The sequence below is a fragment of the Falco peregrinus genome, chromosome 17 (assembly GCF_023634155.1).
Source record: "Falco peregrinus isolate bFalPer1 chromosome 17, bFalPer1.pri, whole genome shotgun sequence".
Classification (NCBI taxonomy): domain Eukaryota; kingdom Metazoa; phylum Chordata; class Aves; order Falconiformes; family Falconidae; genus Falco; species Falco peregrinus.
The window spans coordinates 3253482-3275023 of NC_073737.1; the positions used below are offsets into that span (position 1 = coordinate 3253482).

Genomic DNA, 21542 nt, shown 5'->3' on the forward strand with positions numbered 1-21542 from the left:
ATTATTTGGAAGAAGGTGGTGAAAAAGAGAGAATTTATCATTACTGTATAATTTAAAATTGCACAGCCTACAGCCCACAAAACAGAGCATGTAATTACACACTTACTAGAGGTAACAGCAGTGCTGATAATTATTCTTTACACAGGAGAATCTCGCTGATATCCCAGAGTCGGAAAGTGGGAACTACAATATCTTTAATACCATCCTTAGAGACCCTCATAAGCAGAGGAGAAGTATGAGGAGGCACACAGGGTCCAGAGCAATATCTTCATCGTGCCAGAATGTCAGGGGCTTTAGTACAGCAGAAATCAATAGATTCAAGTACATTTTTTTTTTTTTAAGGTACAATATTTTTTTTATGACCCTACCTAGAGAAAGTACAGCAAAGCCAGAGGAACGGCAATGGTATGAAACAAACATTTTGAATGGAAGCCATGTCGATTTAGAAGAATAGCGAGCTAAGATTTATTCATTTATTTATTTATTTTTAAGACATGTTCCTGCTGCAAGAATGTGTTAACCATTTCTGCGCTGTAGCCCTAAAATTTCTTTGGCATTAAATATCCAATTATTTCTTTATCTCCCCACCCCACCCCTTTATATTGTTCTCTCTAGCTCTTCTCTCTCAGGCTTTCTTTTAGTATTTCTGTTCCCTTGATTTAAATAATTACAATAATGTAGATTTCATCTTACCTTTGACATTTCTTTTGGTGATTCTTAGTGTAAGCTAGAAAACAATCTGATGGAGATTTTTCCCATCCCTAATTTTTTAATAGTTCATTTAAATCAGAGTGTGAATTATAAGCCAAATAGTTCCCCTTATTTTTGCTAAGCGGTATTTTATTTTGCAAGTAATTAATTTGCTTTTTATGGAATAAAATGCTATTAACTATGGAAGCAAACAGCAAACCTTTCCCATGTTTTTCCATTTGACTTTGCCCAAACGGCACAAAATGATGGGACTTCACCTGTCAATGGTAATTATTCTTGGAGGGAGGTTCTAAATTGATGTGTTCTTATACAGATCTGCATTATAAGGTAGACAGAAAATCTGGTGGCACCTTAATTTTCATGTGCTGTTGGGTCCAATCAGACTGATTATCTTACTGTGTGTGTTAGGGTGTCCTCTGGGCTGCTCTAACTTAAGCCATCAAGCTCGGTCTGGTGTGGCCGCCCGGTGTGAATCAGGGAGCCTTACCCTGCATCGCGATGGTCTCAGTTCTGCCTGATCAAATCTCCGTGTTGGTGAGAATCTGGGTCACGGTCACAGGGAGTCAACATGAATAATAATGTACATGAAGCAGTTGGGGAGGAGTCAGGGGACATAAAGTTAATTAAAAAAAATAAAAATCTGTTCTTAATGTCCCTAATAACAAACTTGAAATGACATAAAGATCTCAGAAGTTGGTTTAAAAGGGCAATCGGGCTGTTCACTCTCCACCTTTGGCGTAGCTATTATCACCTGGGGGGTGAGAGCAGGGCTCGTTTTTTGTAAGGAGCTTTCTGTTAACCTTCTGTTTCTCTTACAATGACTCTGTGTAGGAAGGAGACAGAATTCAGGTGAAGAGCCATGCACATCGCTTTGGCATTCTGAGAGAGCAGCGGGAGGAGGTCGCGGAGGGGTTCTCAGGGGCTGGCATCCAGGCATTCCCGCTTTGAGTCCTAGTTCTGGCTCTGGATGCTCGTGTACCAGTGCTCAGTCACTGTCACCTAACCGCTCCGCCTCTCAGTTTCTCCTGGGTGAAGGTCAGTAACTTGGGCGGTGTTCAGCATGAAGGAGTTACGTGTTTTTTCTTTTAAGCAAAGTATATCAGATGCAAAGTGTCTTGAACCAGATCTGAATTAGTAAATGATGTAAAATAGCAGAACAGCAGAGGAAGCCCAGTCTTGTAGACATAAATGACACCAATTTCCATTTACTCCTAATTCTTGATGTGGATAAAACCTTAAAGTAGTTGAAAATTTTGTCTTTTTACACTTAAACCAAGTAGGATAAACGGTCCTCTAGTAACCGTGAAAGAGAAACTAATGTCTCGCAAGTTTTTAGGACTCTTCTTGAGGTTTATCAATAGTGATAGATCTGAAATGAATTGGAGTCTCAGAAGCTGGAGCAATATATATATGTATTTTATATGAGTTAAAAACCCACTGGAGTCACACAGAAATCTTACGTTTACTTGGTAGTTGTTCATGTTCCTTCATTTTGAGATCTGAAGGATAGGTCATAGTTGAAAAGGTATTGAATATGAGAGGTCTGGATTCAGCTTGTGGCTTTGCTAGAGATTCCCAGGTGACCTTGAGTAAATCACAAAACCTCTTTGTACCTCAAGTCTCCATTTTCAGAACTTAGTAAGTATATTTGTTCTGATTTTTAAAAATATTTTAATATTTTAAAATATTCGCTGGGCAGTGTGTGTAATTTAACCTATGCCTGTGCAGTGCCTAACACAAAGGGAGAATAATTAGTAGCACCTCACAGGTGATGATAATAAGTTATTTCTCCCTCATCCTTCTCTAGTCTTCTAAAGACACCAGCTAAATTTTCGTGCTTCTGTTTGTCAGGCAGAGGCCAAATTATTATTAGAGAAATACAGTATTGTGGAATAACATGGGACTGGGTTATGTAGCATGTAGGTCTGTGCAAGTGCCACCTTTTTAATTTGCCTACAATACAGATGCAACTTGTAGTAACTTCTGAAATGTCGTGATTTGGTTTTGATTGGCAAAATACTTGAGAACCCTTCTAGGAGGAGGTGTGCATGGGAAAGTGTAGCAAGTATTTTTCTTTAAAATGTTCCTTATCTTGGGAGTTTTGCAAAAAATTGGAGGGGTGCTTGGAGCTGGTGTCGGTTGTTAAGCTTAGAGGCACAGTCCTGCTCTCCATTTTCTGTTCAGCTGATGCAAAAGTGTCCGGTGGCATGCAAGAAGGTTGATGTCCAGTTGTTTGATGATACGTTTAGGATCAGGTGGTGGGCACATGCCTGTGAAGAGGTTCTGTGAAAGGTATGCCCAGTCACATGGTGGGAAGCGCCGTTCTCATTACTACGGTGTGGAACTACTACCTTGCTCCTATTTTGCATCTCCTGGTGCTGGAGCAAGAGATAAAGGCCAAAAGAGTAAGTGTCGTGCTGAGGGCAGGAGCTGTGACAGGTCTTTTGTCTTCCCTGACTTCTTTGCATTTCAGAGTCAGATAAGCAGTTCCACTTTGGGTCTGTCCCTTGATATTTATCCCCTTGTCATCTCGGACTATGTGAAACCCCCCTGCAGTTCCATGGCTGAAGCTGATCCTTTTTTCTGAGACTTCCATTGAAGTCTGGTGCCAAAAGTAAGGTGCTATTAACATATTAATGCATGCATACATCAATTGTGATAGTTGATCTGATATCTCTCTTTGCTTTTTCAGCTGGATTATATCTTTGTATTTTGTGATTCCCATGTTATATTCCTAATTATTATTATTTCACACTTCATAACATTTTGGTAACTAAAATGCTCTAGGGTTCAAAACTTGCCTATTACATTTTAGCCCAGAGGAAACTTTGCATCCAGTTCCAACTTCTATCCCCAAATATGAATTTATATTGGAAATTCTGATGGACCCTGCCAGGGATTGGTGCAGCTCTGATAGAATATTGTAAAACACTGACTTTGTTACACATTGAGATGGGGTATTTTCTCCCCCCCTTCCTTTTTTTTTTTTTGTGTAAATCTGTTTTCACCACAGGAGCACATGCTGTCTCTTCTGGCTACAACACTACTTACTAATTCATCGATTCATCTTTAATGAGGCCCCCTGCCAATGTTTAAATAGCATTCGGAACAAAGAAAAAGGCAACATTTCCAAAACAGCTGCTTCTCTCCAATCTTGACATATCAGCCTTTCAGAATTTTAAGTAAATTTTTCCCCCCCTAAAGTTGGTAATTTATAATTTAGGTGTAGCTTTATAATTAATTGTTTGCAGGATGGAGGAAAAATAGGAAGAGATAGGAATGAAATAAAAAAAAGAGTAAAGTTTCCCTCGGGCTGTTATGATACATGAATCCGACACGGTTTCTGTGGATGGCACTAGCATTGCAGATACAACAGTGAGAGAATACTCCTTTGCAGCCAAAATAATTTGTTGTACATTGCAATTTGGTACAAGGACGTGACAGAACAAAGTTTCCCTGCCCCTCTTACATGCGGCTTTGCTGCATCAAACAACTTTAACCCTTGTCACGTTTGAGTTAGCTTCATCAACTACTCTTAGCAGGAATGTGTGTTACCCTGGTCACTACTACGGTTGTACTGGTTTCTATTTTCTCTGAGGGCTGGATGGAAATGCTGCGTAATTGTTTAAAATCAGGTGTCTGTTATCATGAGCACTTGTATCATGCTGAATTTTGAAATTCTGCTAAATTCGTGTGCTAAGGCCTGGTTTTAGAATTAACTTGGGATTTCTGGATGATGCCCATAATAGGAGCACTTCTTCCATCGAGGGGCTGCATACTCTGGGAAAATTACATTCAGTGTGTACCCCACAGAGTAAACTTTAAATAGGTGGAAAGGTGAACAGGAGAAGACAGGAGAGGATCATTACTCATGTCACACCTGAAGCACGTGGAGGATGAGTGTCCCAGCTTTCACTAAGAGTCTCTTGCCGTTATCCCAACACCTTGAGCTCAGGTAGGTGCAATTGCCACCTGCTTACTGCCTTTCTCTGCTGCGCTCCCTGCTAAATGCCACCTTTTTAAAGGCTCCTCACAGCTGTCATTTACTGCTATTTACAGTACTTACATTACTTACACGCTGAAGCACTGGCGGTAGTGCAGACTTCCTCTACTACTGTCTTCCTTCCTAAAAGGAGGAGCCGATGTCTCCTGACATCGTTTGGCCCCCTGAACTGATAGATAAACTCTCCGAAAATCACCACTGTGGCTGTCAAGTCCTTGTGTTTTCTGCGTTCCCGGTGGGATAAAAGCACACCGGCTGGCTCCAAGTGACCCCTAAACCATCGGCACCTGGTGGCTGATTTTTCTTTTACCTACCAGGCTGCACTCAGCCCTGTGACCCAGAGGTTAAGGGCTCCTCATCTCCTACTTTAATTCTTCAGCCCCTTCAAACCAGTTTATGTTCCTGCACCTTAGTGGTAAATGAAAAGGTTTTATTCTTGTTTCCTCTCTCACGTCAAACAGCAGACGAAAATCAAGCCAAAGTGCTTAAATTAGTCGTTTGCTATGACTTGGTCCTGGCTAAAATTTTTTGAATAAATGATGGTTTAGGGACAAGGCAAAGGGTGCTAAGGGACTGGCTAGAATGCAAAACTGAAGGGGGAAAAAAGCACCTCTTGGCTTTGAGTGGAGTCTTCATTTTCTGAAAAAGCACAAAAATTTGGCAATTTTTATTTTAAGATATTTGGCTAAAATGAAATCGTTTTCATTTTGCAATGTACTTGTTTTATAAGTTAAACTAAAGTAAATATGGTAACAAAATATAATGTCAATATGAAAAATCGAAATGTATTCACCTAAAATATTTGAAGATATTTTGTCTGAAACCAAATGTTGAGAAATTTATGGCAAGTTTTAGTTGAACTTGCATTTTCCACATACAACAAGTTCTCAGTTATAGTAATAACTGTGGGTATATGGAAAATATGCATCTATTTCGCCCTTGTACAGAGTAACTAAGGAGAGAAGCAGCAGAGAACGAAGCACGTGAGAAAGCACGTGCCATGTTAATGCGAGAGTTCGGAGCGAGCTGCGTAGTTGTAACCAGACCTGCTGTGGTAGAGATTCCCCTTTTCTTCCATCACAACAGACCTGTGTCTCCTTGACCATGAGAGATGCAGATAAATTGGTGAATATTTTAATACCCACCTGCCATCCAAACTGCAATGTTGGCAGAGGAGTCCCAGGCAGAAGAAGGGAACTTCTTTGAAAAAAAGAGAGAATGTTTTACAGTTATAATAATGTTGCACCTAATTTGGTTTCCAAAATTGGTTTCTACAATACATAGCAGCAAAAGTCCTACAGCTTCAGCATGCACACGCGCACGCAGACTTGCCTAGAAACAACAACAAAACAAAATGAAGGCAGTTTGGAGGCATTTCCTGGGAAAAAGATTCATGATTCTGTTTCCATGGAAGCGACAGCGCATCCCAAGTGGCAGGGAGAGCTGACAGAGCGCAGCTAGGAGAGTTAAAGTGCCATCTACTTCTTCCTCGCAGAGCAGGGGGGCAGAGGTGGGGGGAATCGCTTTTAAAAAGAATACGGAGAAATTTAAAAGGACAGATGGACATATGGTTAAGTGGAAAGTCTGGAGATCTGGGTTGGTTCTCAGCTCTGCCATAAACTTCCTGTGTCCCTTTGGGCAACTCACATAAGACATCTTCCAACTCCTGCTGAAATCAATAATTGATTTCATTGGGCACTAAATCAGAGCTTTAAGCATTCTGGACAGTGTTCAGACTGGCTTCTTTGGCACCCAAGTGGTCTATGATGTTTCAAGTTGAAGTCCAGCCTAGTTTGCCTGTTGATCTTTTACTCTCTCCTTAGGAACAAAATATTCTCTCCGTTTTGTATGGTTTCTGAGCTCCTTAAGGCTCAGCCTTTTAATACATGCCTGTTCAGGTCTTTATACAGAAATTGTTAAATCCAGTACTAGCAGCTTCACAGAACTAAAGATGCGGCACCTTTCCTTGTCTTTGCATCAGGTACTTAAATTTGTCGCTGTGTATTTTTTTAATTTTATGAATTGCATGATGAGTAGAAGTGTTAATGAGATACAGGTGAGAAGGAATAAGGATTTTGGGAAGAAAATCACGCTAGACTGTGTGCAAATATTGGTGACTGCATTGAAAATTCCTTCTTGGTACCAGTAACAAGGCACATCCAGAGACAGGAGAAGAGATTGAATGGACTGCTGTTCTCATGTGGTAGGATCTGAGAGAATTCACTTTCGAAATGAAAGCACAACATAAAAAGTATCAAACTGCAACTTATTACAAATATCATGTATGGTTTTGGTGTGGTCTCCCATGTTCTGCTGCCTAATTTTTTCACTTCTTCAACCTGAAAAAGTATAGTTGGCTCAGAAAAGCTTTCCTTTGTGATGTTTTAGGGGAATAGAGCACAGAGTGCAACAAAATACTGTTCTTTTACAGAACTATTTTGTGGTCATTTTTACTGGAATTTAGTTTGTCTGCTGTTTAAACTTAGCCTTTGACCACTGGGACAACGAGTATGATGGAATCTCCACCTTTCCTCTTCTCCACAGCCTGAATAAGTGCCTTTTCGGAAAATGTACTTTGAAGAAGCATTTGGTGAGCTCAGTGCAAGGGCAGTTGGTGAAATTCTCTAGCCCGTCCTATACAGGAGACGGGGCTAAATGGTCTGATAGTACTTGCTGACCTTAAAACCCAAGAAGTAATTCTACGGGCTCCTGGGCCCATCCAGATACTTGTGCACGCTGATAACCCATAATGCCGGTAACTAATAACTCAGGGTTTGCACAAGGTCTGGCTACAAGGACTTCCTTAGGTAATAAGAATCAAACCCCGTCCGCTGGCAGTTCACATACTCGCTATTCAATGCATTACTTAATACGACTGTTGGATTTCAGTCCTCTTTCAAAGAGCTTTAACTGCTGCCTCATAGATAGGATGGCAGCACAGGGCCCTACGCAGCAGGCAGGGCAAGGAGTTGTAGCGCTCTCGGTTGCTGGTGGTTCTTGTTGTTGTTTTTTTTTAAAATGGTTTCTGGCAATACATTACGCTGAGGTAAGTGCTTTGTTTCTCCCTCAAGTGGCACTCAGCTCCCTAGGGTTTCCTTATGAATGCTTGAGGAGAATGTCCACTCAGGTTTATTTTTGTTATGTATGTGCTATACAAGCTTTTGGCTGTCTTTGCCGAAGGAAAAGAGAGGTTACTGCTACTTAAAAGAAATATTTTTAATTGCATATTATTGATTTTCTTTTTTCTTGGTGGAGTGTATGTTCTGTTGTTGATGGATGTAGTAGAATATGGGACTGGTTTATGTGGATAGATTACCACTGAAATAACAGTGGGATTGAATGGGGTTTAAACTCATTCAGGTTTTTTTTGGTGTGAGTCTGCACGTCAGCCATCCAGAATTTGGCTTTCCTTTAGATTGATTTGATGAAATACACAAAACTGAGTGTTTTCCTCTGTCATCCTTCCTGCATTAATGTAACGCTGCAGCAATACAACACAGCCATCAGTATCTGTGGACTGGTGCGATGTCTACGTTTGTGGCTACTGCAGTTGCTGTGTTAGATTCCTCGTCCTGCTGCATCTGTGGCTTTGGAGGGGAGCAGGGCTAGAGGAGATGGCCCCAGATTTTTCCTTGCTACGCCCTGCAAAATAAAACAACCTGTAGAGCCCTCGGCATCCCCGGATACACCTCAAGGGAAAAAGAGTAATTTTGCAAATGCTTGGATATAAACAGGTTAACATAGAACTGTGGAGTATAACCCTTTATCATTGCTCTTATGTGTAATGATAATATGCAGTTCAGAGCTGGTAAAAGACGTATGCATGTTGATACAGGACCAGGGAGTTCTAAAATTTTTTTCACATTTATATGTAAAGCAATTACTGATTATTTTTTTTCTCTGCCTCATAACCTGAGAAGTGGAGCAGACATACAGGAAGTCTTACTTTTTATTTCACTCTGGTAGACTTGTAAAGCATGCAGCTCTGGTGTGCAGTGCAACAAGAGTCAAATGAAACTTGAATTTTTTTTTTATTGCATTACTTGTAGCCCCATAATGCAGGCAGATACTTTTAGATTAGGGAAGGGGGTAAGTGAAATAACAGCATGTTCTGACAGCTGACTGTATAATTGTTTCAAATAGATGTGCATTTGTGATGCTTGGTGTATCTATCAGTCCTAACGTGTACATTTCTCTCTACCCTGGTTGTTCTAATCGGTCGTATTTAGGGCACTGGGGAATGCAATGTAATTTTTTTCACCAGTTGTTACTTTGGAAACTCCTCAGTAAGACACTCCTCCAAGCCTACATGTTCTTTCATGAGATCTAATTAATGCATTGCAGAGTGTATTTCTCTCTGTGCTCATCCTGCAAAGGTGCGAAGTCTTGCAATCAGAGAGAAAGAACCTGAACAGATTTGTTTTCACATTCTGCGTTTTGAAGCTGATTGACTCATCCCCAGCAGCTCTGTGCTGGAAAAAGAGATGATCTTGTAAACTAGTAACAGTGCTTAGGCCAGGACCATCCAGAGTCAAGCTCTCGTCATGCCTCATTTTCCACCCCCCCAGCCCCTGGAACACGTGCTCTGTACTGACAAGCAAAATCTGGACTTATTTGTGCTCAGCTTTATCTGTAGCAAAAGGTAGGCTGTGCCACGGCTGCTTGCTTTGCTCAAGGAAAGTGTAAAGTGGAAATGAGGGAAAGGCATGGAGTACCTCTGTCACCGGTAATTAATCATCCATAACCTGATGCCAGTCGGTGGCTCGTATTTATGCATCGGCCTTTGGCACGTGAATGTTTGTAGCCTCCATAAAGGGAGGGGACGGAGGTGAGCAGTGATGGCTGGCTGCATCTCCCATTGACCTTGGGGCTCTCTACTTGAGGTTCTGCAGCCTGTCATCACCATTTTGCATGAATAAAGCAGGAGGAATGAGGATCCTGGGTGGCTGTATGGAGTCTCTGGAGCATCTGCTTTTTTTGGACGTGCACTCTGTTTCTGTAAGGGTGGCTGCCTAAAGATTTTGGAGGTGGATCGGACTTTGCACTGAAGATGGGTTGCTGTTGTTTGACCATCACTTTTAAAGGGCTAGGAAGGCTCTATGAAGATTTCATCTTCTGAAAGGTACTGGTTTGACACGGTATCTCTGAGATGTAGTTTCATACTTGGATCCATATCCCTTACATTTCTTCATTTGGGAACAGCAGTTATTTTTAAAATTTTAAAGTCATGAACGCTGCTGTACTGAAGACATAAAGCTGCTGGTGCGGGGTCTGTTGTAGGGTCATGGCCTAAGACGTTTGTTTATTTTCTGCAGAAGCTGGATGTGCTGTACCCTAAAGCACTTTGCTAGTCTCGGTAAAGCTGTATGGCATCCTAAATAAATGTATTTGAATGTGCTGTAAGGCACATAAACAAATTAGATGGCAAAGCACCTCTGAGTATTTCAACTTTCAGGCACCTTCTGATGTATGGACGTGAACTGGTTCAGGTTCGACTGTATATGCCTATTTTACTCCAACTCACATAAAGGCGTTGGTACGAATGTGCACGGTCTAGGGCGCCCTTCTGGGGGAGGAGGGGGCAGGGAGAGGAAACGGCGAGGAAGCGTGAGGCTGAGCAGTAGCTCCGGAAAGGTTCCACATTGTCAGGGTTACGGTTTTTAAAGATCTTTCTGACCGGGCAATTTTTACTTTTTAAAGCTCAAGGCTTTGAAAAATATAAGGGGAAAAGCTGTTATTAACAATGATTTATTGTGGAAAAATATTTACATAGATAAAAACATTTCACTCGGCACGTGAGGACCAGGAATGAAACCCATCTCTTGTCCTGTAGCTCTCATATATTATTCATACTTGCTGTTTGGCTCTTTTCGTGTAGAGATCTCAAAGCATTTTGCAAATGAAGGTGTAAGTTGTTATCCTTGTTTTATACAGGGATGACTTCGAGAGAGAAATGACTGTGCTGTAGGACCACCAGAGACCTGGCACTAAAGCCTGGGTTTCTGCTGTCCTGGTCCAGTGTCTCATCACCTGGATGCTGTAGATGCTGTGTTCGTAAGGGTGAAAAACATGATAAGATTAATTAGAGTAAAAAGCAAGGTGGAGGGATTACTGGCAGGGAAAGAAAAGGGAAACACAAACCCAAAATCTGAGGGTATTTAGAAGAGATGGAGAAAGCAGATGTTGGGTAAGGAGTAAGTGAGGAGGTTATTCTGTGGTTGGAGTGGACTGAAAGGAAAGAAGCTGACCATAACAAATGTAAGATCCGCGTGCTGCGATTCTCAGCGCTGTCAGGTAGTGTTCAGGGAGTGGGCAGGACTTCCAGAAGCAACTGTGTCCGTTGCCTTGTCAGAAGCGTTGTGGGCATGTCACCTGCAGCCCTTTAATATGCCACGGTGCAGAGGCACCTCACTTGTTTTTGAACTTTTGTAATTAACAACAAATATCTACCTAACTTTGCAAATGGGAGAATTCACACTTCAGTGCCTTACGAATCTGCTGTTAAAACATGACCCCTTGTCCTTGTGCTCATTTGCAAATTGCCTGACATACCCTCCGTCTATTCATGGGGCTAGTGGTTCTGCTTCGGAGTATCCATAATATACCCATCCAGGTGACAACATATCTTAATGTTTCTGAGACTAAAAATGTCACTCTGGACCCAGAAGAATGTTTGATTTCATTCCAGGCATAAAGTAACAAATTGCCTTTAATGGCAGCATCACCAGAAATAGGCCTCCGTCACTTTTTCATGTCACTTTCAAGTGCCTCGTTGATATTTTTATGGATTTTTATTATACAGCTTGTTATGCAGCAACAACAACCATGCCAGGTTCTCGGGGATCAGCATGCCGGGGGGGGGGGAGCTAAGCTATAATAAGAACTCGTACACTCGTGGTTTTAATATCTTTTACTTCAAAGCATGGAGTTGATGTGATCTTTCATCATCTCAGCTGTTGTTTACCAGCTTCCTACAGATGCTGTTTGAACTAACAAACCCCACATTTCCTGGTTGGAGTGAGTAATTCCCTCGGCAGTTGCAATCCGTTCACTCGGAGGCTTAGTAGTCCTGATTGAATGATGCCACTAACAAGAAGGGGATAAACCATTTAAACGTTCAGTATCACCTTTCAGTCAAATAATAACTGGCCAAATTAGTTTGGCTTAGCTTCTCAGCCCTGCTCCTTATTTACTGCTTCAAGGGAAAACTACCAACAAGTCCAGGGCTGTATTTGGGGTCAATTTACTCCATGTATCAGAGACAGACAGACGTGTTCCTGATACAAGGGCTTCTCTTTGGCACTGATCTATGAACCGTTTTGTTTGAACATGTTTTGTTTCCTAGCAGTCTTTTAAATCAGCTGAAATCTAGAAATTACAGGTGAGGAAAGAGCTGCGGGGTCATCTGTTCTGAGAAGATCAGAGCAAAGTTCCTCCGTGCCTGTGATTAGTGTGTGAGTCCCTGTAATGGAGAAATAGAAGCAGTCGCAGACAGGTCTCCCTTCCTGCCCCCCATCCTTTTTCCCCCCTTTTTCCTCAGCCCATCAGCAGAACGGTCCTGCTAGAGAAGTTAATGAAACTTTCAAATATACTGAAATAAGTATATTGTAATAGAAATGGGCTGAGGCATTCGTGTGCCAGATTGGCTCTTCAAACAGATGCTGGTTTTTCCTTTCAGTGAACAGAACAGTAGCCAACCAGGACTTTTTTTTCCCCCATTATTTATGTCTGAAAGCCTATTCCAGTCTCTCTGTGTGCTTATATGTATGTTTATGGTAACAATATATTATTTAGCTGCAGAGACACTGGGATGTTAAGCCTGTGTCCCTGTCCTAGGCAGCTGATGGTCTCAGCAAGGGAGCGTTGGGAAGAAACGCGGACTTGGGAATGACTTGCTCAAGGTTATTTAGCCAAGTAGGTGCCAGCAATGGGAAACAGAATGTGATTCTACGGGTCATTGTTTGTTCTGCTGTCCTCTTAACGGGGGCGGTTTGGTGGGGGTTTCTTGGTGAAGCAATGCTCTCTGAAGTTGGGATTTGTGGGAGACGGAGAAACTGCTGCAGGGGTTGGTGCTGCATGGCAAGTTGTGTTTCTGTAGCGGGTGGTCTCGCTGTAATGAGTTACACAGTGCTAAAGAGTAGTGGTGGGCATTAACCGTTGTTTTAGAATGATAGACAATTTTACATATATATATATATATATATATGTATGTGTATATACACCTGAGTTCAGATAATATGAATCCTTTGCAGACTGAGTCAGAGGCCCACGGAGTGTAACCGTGCTGAAGGGCCAGAATTCCCCTTGGTTGTTCTAAGCATACTTCTGGAGCCTCGGCAGGCTCCCCTCCTCCTTTTCCAAGCATTTATGTGGAAAATCCCAGGCTCAGAAACCGCTTAGGCACAGCCGGCTGAAAGTGCCCCTTTTTGGGTGCTAGCGGGTTACAATCAATACCTCATGTTCGTAGACTCTTGTCTCCGGTGCAGTTTCCCTGAACAAAAGTTTAATTGACCTGAAAGAGAAACTTAACTGATTTTCAAAGACATGAGTGCACCTAGCAAAATAAACATTCTGTAGGGCAACTTCCATGTTATTTCTATGTTGACTTTCTGTTTTTTCCCCCCTGCCAAACAACCACCTCTTAGAGCAAAAGGCAAAACCACCGTGTTGGAGCCTACTCTGCTTTTAATATTTCCTAATAAAACAGCATTCTAAAGTGAAAAGGAATTTTTCTAAGCAGCATGTGTGGGAAAATGATGGAGAGTCTTGTTTCATACAGATCCAAGAATAATTTTTCCAGTGTTCAGGATGCTTGGCTATTTAGTCTGCATCAGAGGCATGGGACCTTTATCAATCAAAGAGCCACTTTGTCATTAAATGGAATCTGTGAGTCGCACTGAGATTAAACTCCATGTAGAATCTGTGAAATAAGGGTCTGATTCTCAGTTACACTAAGGCTCCTTTGTGCACCTACAGTGGCATAAGGCCCCCAAGACTTTATTTTGTATCAGATCTTTCATAAAATCTATTCACCCAAAGTGCTTTAGGGTTAAAATTAATTCAGTTAATGAGTTAAATAACTGCCAAGGGAGAGAGAAATTAAGAGTCATGGGCAAGGGGGAAAAGAGATGCTTCCAGCTGAGTTTAGAAGAGAGTGTGAATGAGTTGAAGGGGAAAAGAGATGCTAAGAAGATGCACTGATGGGCAGGAGCTGCAGAGGAGAAAGCTCTTATGCCCTGGGGGTCAAATTATATGAAGGAAGGAGGAAGGGCCCCCTTTCTGCGGGAGAATTGCTACCAATAGAAGTTGATTTAACTCATATCACAGAGGCAGCAATATAAGCTAAGCTTTTCACTTACTGTAGCTAGTTGCTGTGAAGTCTGCGCAGCCTGTGCAAACATTCATCTTTTATTGTTTGTTTATAATGCAATAGAAATTACCCATGGAGTAGATTCCTATTGCATCAGGCATTTGAGGAAGGAAAAGAGAGTCTCTGACTGGGTCTTTTGACTCCCAGGATCACTTGGACCAGGTAGAACTGTGGTTGTTCCAGCTCCAGTAAAGAGAGCATCCTATCGTTAAATTCTGCCCTGATCTCTACAAAGCAAAGGCTGTTGTAGGGCTGTGTGGGCACACTATTGCAAACAGCTAAGGGGGGAGGGGCGGGGGGTGTCTTTCCTGAAGCCCTGGATCACTTACCTACTGCCCCCAGGACCGGACAGAGCTGTAGGCTCTCTCAGGGATGACCTGCAAGCGTTGGTGGTTCCTGCTCAGCTGCATCTACCCTGTGCTAAAAGATGCTTCCCTTTGTCAGTAGCAACGTGCAGCTTGGGACTGTGCTTACAAAACAGATTTTGTAACCAGTCTAAACCAAATGGTAACTAGTTTCTACACGTTCGCGGGCTGGCTCACATCTGTAAGATGTGGGAGAGCATAGGGCAGTGCACTTTCAGAGCTTGCCATCTTGTACTACTTTACGTAAGTGCAGATATGTATTTTCTCCTCTTTTTTAAAATCTTCTGACAGTGATTTCTATAGATAAATTACTTCTTGTGAATAGAGCACATGTACATTTTCCATCCTCTTAATTTTTAAGAAAGTAAGTTTCACAATCCCCACGGAAACAATAATTTTTAGTCCTTATTAACCAGAACCAGAAGAATAAAGCTTAGTTGGGCACAGAAATATGTGGAAAGGCACCTAGAAGAAGCTACAGGGTATTTTAATCCTGCTGAGCACCACATCTTCATACTCTATGGGAGACAGCGCAGTTTATGTCTGTCTTTCATGTTACTACTTCACTGAAATCTTGGAAGTAACGGCTGGGTAGTGTGGCACTGGAAGCACTGTGCCAGTGGCAATCACAGCTTGGAATGGACTTGCTGAGCTTTTTTCAGAAAGGTGGATAAATTAACTTCTCCTGCATATACACTCCTCGTGATCTTTAGCAAGCCCTTCATTAATATTCGTTGGACTCTTCTGGATCAGAATCTATCAATGGTCTAGACAACAAAGGGTATTTGAACAGATGTTTTTCAACTAAGCCATTCTTTCCCGATTTTAATAGAATGTCTAACTTCACGTGAGGCAGTACTTTATCTTAGGTGGCTCTGAACCTAAAAGAAACTGGGCTAAATCAAGCTTTAAACAACTTGCAGTTCCTAGCATGGTTAGACTGATGACGTTCCTTACACTTTAAGAAGCCTCTGAGGCTCACAAACAGAAGTTTTGCATTTAATAGTTTGGATACTAACAGCCTTGATTCATTTCCCTCAGTTTTATATCATTGCTCTATCACGGTGCAATTATAGTGCAAGGAGGTGCCTTGGAAGCTTGGAGAATAGTAAATGCAGACCTGGCTTTGCTCAGCAGGACTTGTTCAGGGCTTTACAAGAAATTTTCAGACAAACTCATCTGACAAAAGTTGTTGGTTTTGTTTTTTTTTTAAAAAAAAGGGAAAAAAAAAGCCACAAAAACCCAAAAGCCCAAGTGCCTTATTTGAGGAATGTAAATAAAACATGTCCTGGATATTCTCTTGACTGGGATATAGTCAGCCTTTGGGTGATGTAAGAGGGAATTTGCCCTCACTTAACGTTCACTCTGTGTGAAGTTTGCTGCTGTGTCCCAAGTTATTGGGAGCTCTTTAAATCAAAGCAGTGAGAATGGATAGTGACAGAGTGAACTGTGAGCTTTATTGTTTGTATCCACACAGCAAGGGGCTGAAAAGTGCCTCCCTTTACACGTGGGTGGGTTCAGCGTAAAACGCAGAGAGGATTCTCCTGAGATGCATTTCTTCCAAAGTCCCACTTAGAAATTTAGGGGAAGGATTCCCAGGACATTGTGTGTTGTACGTTCTGCTTGAGAAGGTCCTATAAAACAGCTCTGGGTAAGACAGACATCCACGAGGGTTTTCCTGCAGGCCCTAGAGCTCGAAAAGGCTCATATTTCCATAAATCCTTTTTGTGAACCCGGAGGCAAGATTTGCATTTAACATGTTGAGTTTTTGCCAGTTTGCCAGGTCTAAAACTAGAACTGAGTGCCCATTTTTAAGGGAAAAAGAACAATTAAGGTAATTTTTCTAGACTCTATATATATTCAGTGGTGATGCGCTCATCTCTCCCATATGGTCCTGTTTCTTCTCATGCATGCACGTCTGGTCTCTGTGGCACAGGGATGAACATAGAAACCACTTGAAAACAGGGTCTGCCTCTAGTCTGTTGTTTTTGGATTCTTGTGCATCCCTCTGTTTGACTTGGACATCCCTAGAATCACAAAGTGTAAGTCTGAGTTTCTCTGCAAGCCTCATTTTCTTCTCATTGGTGAAACAGGATAGATAATTTCTTGCCTTACAGGCATGTAAATTTTAATAGTTTAGTCCCCAGTTCAGCAAAGCACTTGAGCACATTCTGTTGGAGTAAATGGGATTTTAATTCGGTGATTACATTGTTTGGTGAACTAGGGCCACAATAAAGTACTTAGAGATCGTTGGAATTAGAGGTGCTATAGGACTGGAAGATGTCATCATTGGTATTTGGCAGTAAAATAAACCATGGTGATATTTTTGCCCTACCTACAACAGGTCATAGATGGGGTTTGGATCATCTTAAACGCGTATTTTAGATTTGACAAACAGCCTGAGATGCGAGGGAATAATGGTTTGGCTGACCGTTTTTGGTTTGTTTGGTTATTTTAAATGCAGTGCCTTGGTGGCCTAATGTGCTTTTTTGGACTTTGGGAATGCAGTTTCAGTTCCTTTCTGTAAGTGCTTGAATCCACAGTCCTTGGATATGTGTGTCTGTCAGAGAATTGGCTGTTAGTTTAGGATTAGGTGTTCTTAAGCTCTCTGGTTACCGATTCTGTAATTTGCATAAATAATGTTATAATATAAATGATATCTGTAAATGGCCAAACCCTAAGCTTAGAGAACTACACTAGATTAGCTCTTTGTCTCAGTGGCTCAAGTATTTTCTGTGTTCTGCGACTGTAACATCCACAGCTGGCTTGTTTCTAGCACCGGAGCTGCCAGATGCAGCGGAGAGTCGTAGGGAGCAGCACAGGCAGGGGGAGACGACAAGAGACCCCCAGAAAAGGGAGGAGGAGGCTGGGAAGGAAAGCGCCGTGGCTAGGCAGCTTGTTTATATCACCTCGGAGGGCTGATTGCATGCTTATCACACACAGCACAAAGCTCAGTTGTCTGGACAATCGTCTAATTGTCTTTACCCGGTAAGTAGCAGCCCTGGTGACATTCCAGACCTTGACCTCTGCCCTGTCCAGCGCCAAAAAAGTGCCGTTAGGAATCATGTAACACTGGGTATTAAAGATTGTTGGAAAAGGCCAGGGGGTCAACCTACTGTGGAGTTTTAGCCACAATGCTGAATATAGCCGGCTCTCTCCTCCCTCCCTCCTGAGACCCGGGCTTATTGTACGAGAGGGTCGGAACGATGCCTGCGCCGAGAGATGCGGCTGTGCTGGAACCACCTGGGGCTCTGCTGGGAAGGAAGAACGTGCAAAGTCTGAGATTGCGGAGGCGTACCAGCCTTCTTTTCATAAAGAGCTTGGGCAATCCTTGGTCAAGAAACGTGCTTCTAAATATTCTACTTGGACACTATAGCTTGGGATGTCAGAGAGCAAGTCTGCAAAGAGACTGCTAGCTAGAGCAGCAGGGCTCTATGTGTCGTAGCACTACCAATACCAGCAAGGGCTGTGGTTCCGGGATGTAGGAGGCAGGAACCGCAGTGCCAGCCGCTGCAGAAAATCTGTACAAACCTGCTGAGGGCATGGGGAGGGAAAAGGCCGAGCGAGTTTGTGCTTGCGCTAGGAAATAGCCAGGCTTTCAGCAAATTTTTTCTATTCAAACCCCTTGTCTCCAAAAGGGACCCTGCGTGAGAATCCTCGTGGCTGTTGCTGTCAAAACCCCTGCCTTCTGCACGCCCCAGTCCACCCAGCTGCCGTTGGAAAAGCATCTCCGCAGCACGTTGGAGGACGCGGCGCACTGAGCCTGTAAACCAAGGGTCCGCTCAGGGAGCTGAATGTTTCAACGAGACCTCACCTGAGAGATGCCCTGAAATACATTCTCCAATTAGACTGAAAATCTCTTCGTTAATAACTGCTCTTCTTATCGCATGAGTTTGATTTTCTATGAAGTATTCAAGTTAAGTCTCTTGAATAACGAGAAATGAGTTTGATTGAGCTTTTAAACAAAGGGAACGTACAGAAATTCTTAGTGAACTCTCCAACCAGTGTAAACAGAGGTAAATACTAAAATCGGTGGAGCTATGCCAGATTACATCAGTTAAAGATCTGACTTCCTATTCCCAGGCATGTTAAAGGTGTTACTGCGCAAATGACTGCAAAAATTATTGCTGAAAGGTTTTACGCTCAAAGGCAGATCAGGTATCTGGTCCGGGGAGGGAACATCCATCGCTGCAGAAGGAAATAAAGGAGAGAAAATTGTGAAGTGTTAACTGATATTTTTAGAAGCTTTATAATGACAGGTCACATTCCCGAGGACTGTAAAGTGGCAAATCTAACACCAATTGTTCAAGAGGGGCAAAAAGATACAGCAAGCAATTACGGTTTAACACCAGTTGTGGGAAAAATATTAGAAACCATTTTATGGGGTTTGGGGAGTGAACAGCTTGAAAAGTGTAATTTGATTAGAGATGGCCAACGTGGGTTTTTGATCTGGGTTTTAACTAACTTAGGATTCTTCAAAGGTATTGCTGCCATGGGAGGTAATGGATCTTGGTTGGATGGCACGTACTTGCGCTACGGTTTTGAAGCGGCAAACTGGGATGCAGCTCCAGAGCTGCTCTTGGTTTCCTTGAGCTGTGCTGCTGAACCTTCTTGGAATGCATTTAAATGAGGGGAATGATGAATCCTCTCAGCCAGGTGGAGGGGGTGAAAGCCAGATTTTGCCTGAAGGAGTGAAATGAAGTACCACTTTTTTTTTTTTTTTTTTTTTGCCTGCTACTTCCTGAAAGTCTTAAAAACCAACACACGGGGGGAAAATGGAAATCGAGCAAGGTGGACTCCCATGCCAAGCCCTGTCACCTTGGGGAAGCTACTCCAGGGAGGATTCTCTCAAATGAGCTTTTCAGGTGTCTCGCTGGGGTTCAGGTGCTTCCTGGAGGTCGTACAGAGATCAGAGCAGTGCAACTGTACCAGCGGGGCTTCGCTGGGCACACAAATCCTCTGTTTGTGTGAATTGGTTTGAAACTGAAATGCCGATGCTCTTTGTGGTGCCTTTTTAAATTGCAGGCTGCAGCTCAGGGAGCATCTCCGGTGGGTTCCACTCTTGCCTTGGCTACTGAGCCTGTGAATGTGGCCAGGTCTCCATCCCCTGCACTCTTGTTCCCTTCTCCGTAACAGCCACGGGGTCGGGACAGCCTCCTGCCACGAGACGCAGCTAGCACAAGGTGTCCCTGGTCTCAGAGTCCCTGCACCTCCTCGATGCTACTGGATCAAAAAAGACATATTAAAAATAAAAATAGCTTTAAACAAAGAAACACAGATAGGATTATACTCCTGAACTACCAAAAAAGCAACTTAGGATCTGGTACAATATTGATTTACTTTTTTAAAAAAAAAAATTTCAGAAGAGGTTTGCTGATAATTTCAGGGATAAAGCCAGAAGTTAAGTTACTAAACTGTGTCTTAGGCTAAATAATTAACTGGGTTTCTTTTTTCTTTTCCCAAAGTATCAAGCATTATAACTACTATTTGTTTAGCACTTCTGAATTCGGACTTTTTGGGCGTGATGCTTCAAAAATACTTGCATGCTTTAGGATTTGTTTGGTAGGTGTGTAGGTGCTCTTGAGAATTTCTCTTTCCAGCAATGTCTTGTGTATGTATGGGAGCTGTATATATTTTATCTTATTTTTTTCTGAAAGCAGAGGATGTACTGAGCAAGGAGGTAGCAGTGTCACCCCCTTTACAAGGGCTTGAGTCTGTCTGAGGCCAGTAAATGGAGCATATATTTTAATGCAGATAAATATAAAATGCGAAGTCTTGGGGGCATGCACCAAAAGTGCAAGTAGACATTAAATGGAAAAGCCCTGCAGCATACTGATCAGGGAGGGGATTTGGGGGCCATGGGAGAACAGTCCTTCAAGCCACCATGCCGTCATGTTGCTGCAGATGAAAAAAAAAAAATAGTGTAGTGTAAAGCATCAATAGGAAGGAGAAAAACCGAATTAGATGGATGATTATTTCGTTGTTCCATGTCTTTGGTGAGGCTTCAAAAACATGCTTGCTTCCTCCTAGGGAGCAAAGCGTTTGCTCTGTCTGGGGGCCTGGGACACACTCGGAATGCCGATTCCTTGGCTTTTCCTGGAATTTGTAACTGAGGACAAAATGATTTCCCCTCAGGAAACGGAGGCCACAGGCCTTCTGCAGTTGAGTGGAAGTATTTGGGATCACGGAAGGGCCTGAAATGGTGGATGCGATGATAAAAGTGGGAATGGGCGCTGAGGGTCGGGCCGGTGGTCCTTTGCTCTCAGACCCCCCGCCACAGCCACGCTGTGGCGTGCGGAGGCTTTCAGCCGCTGTGAAATGAGTTATGGACAAAGTAATACGGCTCCTATGTCTACTAGCCAGTAATTAACACGCTGTTAATATCTCTTTAACAGGCGACGCTGCAATTTCGGATTTCCCACTGAAAGGTAACCACGTATTCCCTGCACCGCCAGAACGCGCCCTGCCTGCGGTAAGCGCCCAAGGACTGGGCTGGCACTGGTGCGTGGTGAGAGTCTGTAGGACTTGTCCCACTTAACGAGGTTATTCCAAGATAAAGGTCTTTAAATTTCAAGTGATGAAAGATGAATCCTAATTCCTGAAAACCAAAGAGCTCACTCAAAATGGAGGGGAAGCTGGAGAAGGCAACGGGGGATCAGTACAGCTGCTATGGACCTGGTCGCTTCTGTGGGTCAAGTCAGTTAACCTCATTTATTTTTTTTTTCTTTATGCCGCTATCTGTTCACGAGGAATAGTAAATAGTCATCTTTTTACAAAAATGCTTTGTGGTGCATCAGGGATAGACACCACGTTAGGTGTAGAACTATTAACGAGGTTTAGAACAAATAGGGAAACGGAATTAAGCCTTTAGTGCTTGTCTCTGTGTGGGCAAACGGATTTTTGCCTCTGCAGCTCATCAGCCCGCCCTCAGAACCTCCGATGGCAGGTGCTGCTGTCGGCTTCCAAACTCAGATGCTAATATTTGAGATGTGTTGAGATTTTTAAAGTACGTTGACATTGCCTGGGTAGATTCTCGTGTAAGGTGTGTTGCTTGTGTATATTCTCCACCCCTTAAGGTAAGGTCTTTGCCTGG

At 42.7% G+C, this 21542-nt stretch overlaps 1 protein-coding gene across 3 annotated transcripts in view; it reads left to right on the forward strand.

Annotated features, from left to right (window-relative positions):
* The window catches only part of CDCA2 (cell division cycle associated 2), a 110716-nt gene that overhangs the window by 66957 nt on the left and 22217 nt on the right, over positions 1–21542 (forward strand). For all 3 annotated transcript variants that reach the window (XM_055820147.1, XM_055820148.1, XM_055820153.1), the window contains exon 20: positions 20845–20921. The gene's annotated coding sequence lies outside the window, so the exon portion shown is untranslated. The remainder of the gene's footprint in view (positions 1–20844; positions 20922–21542) is intronic.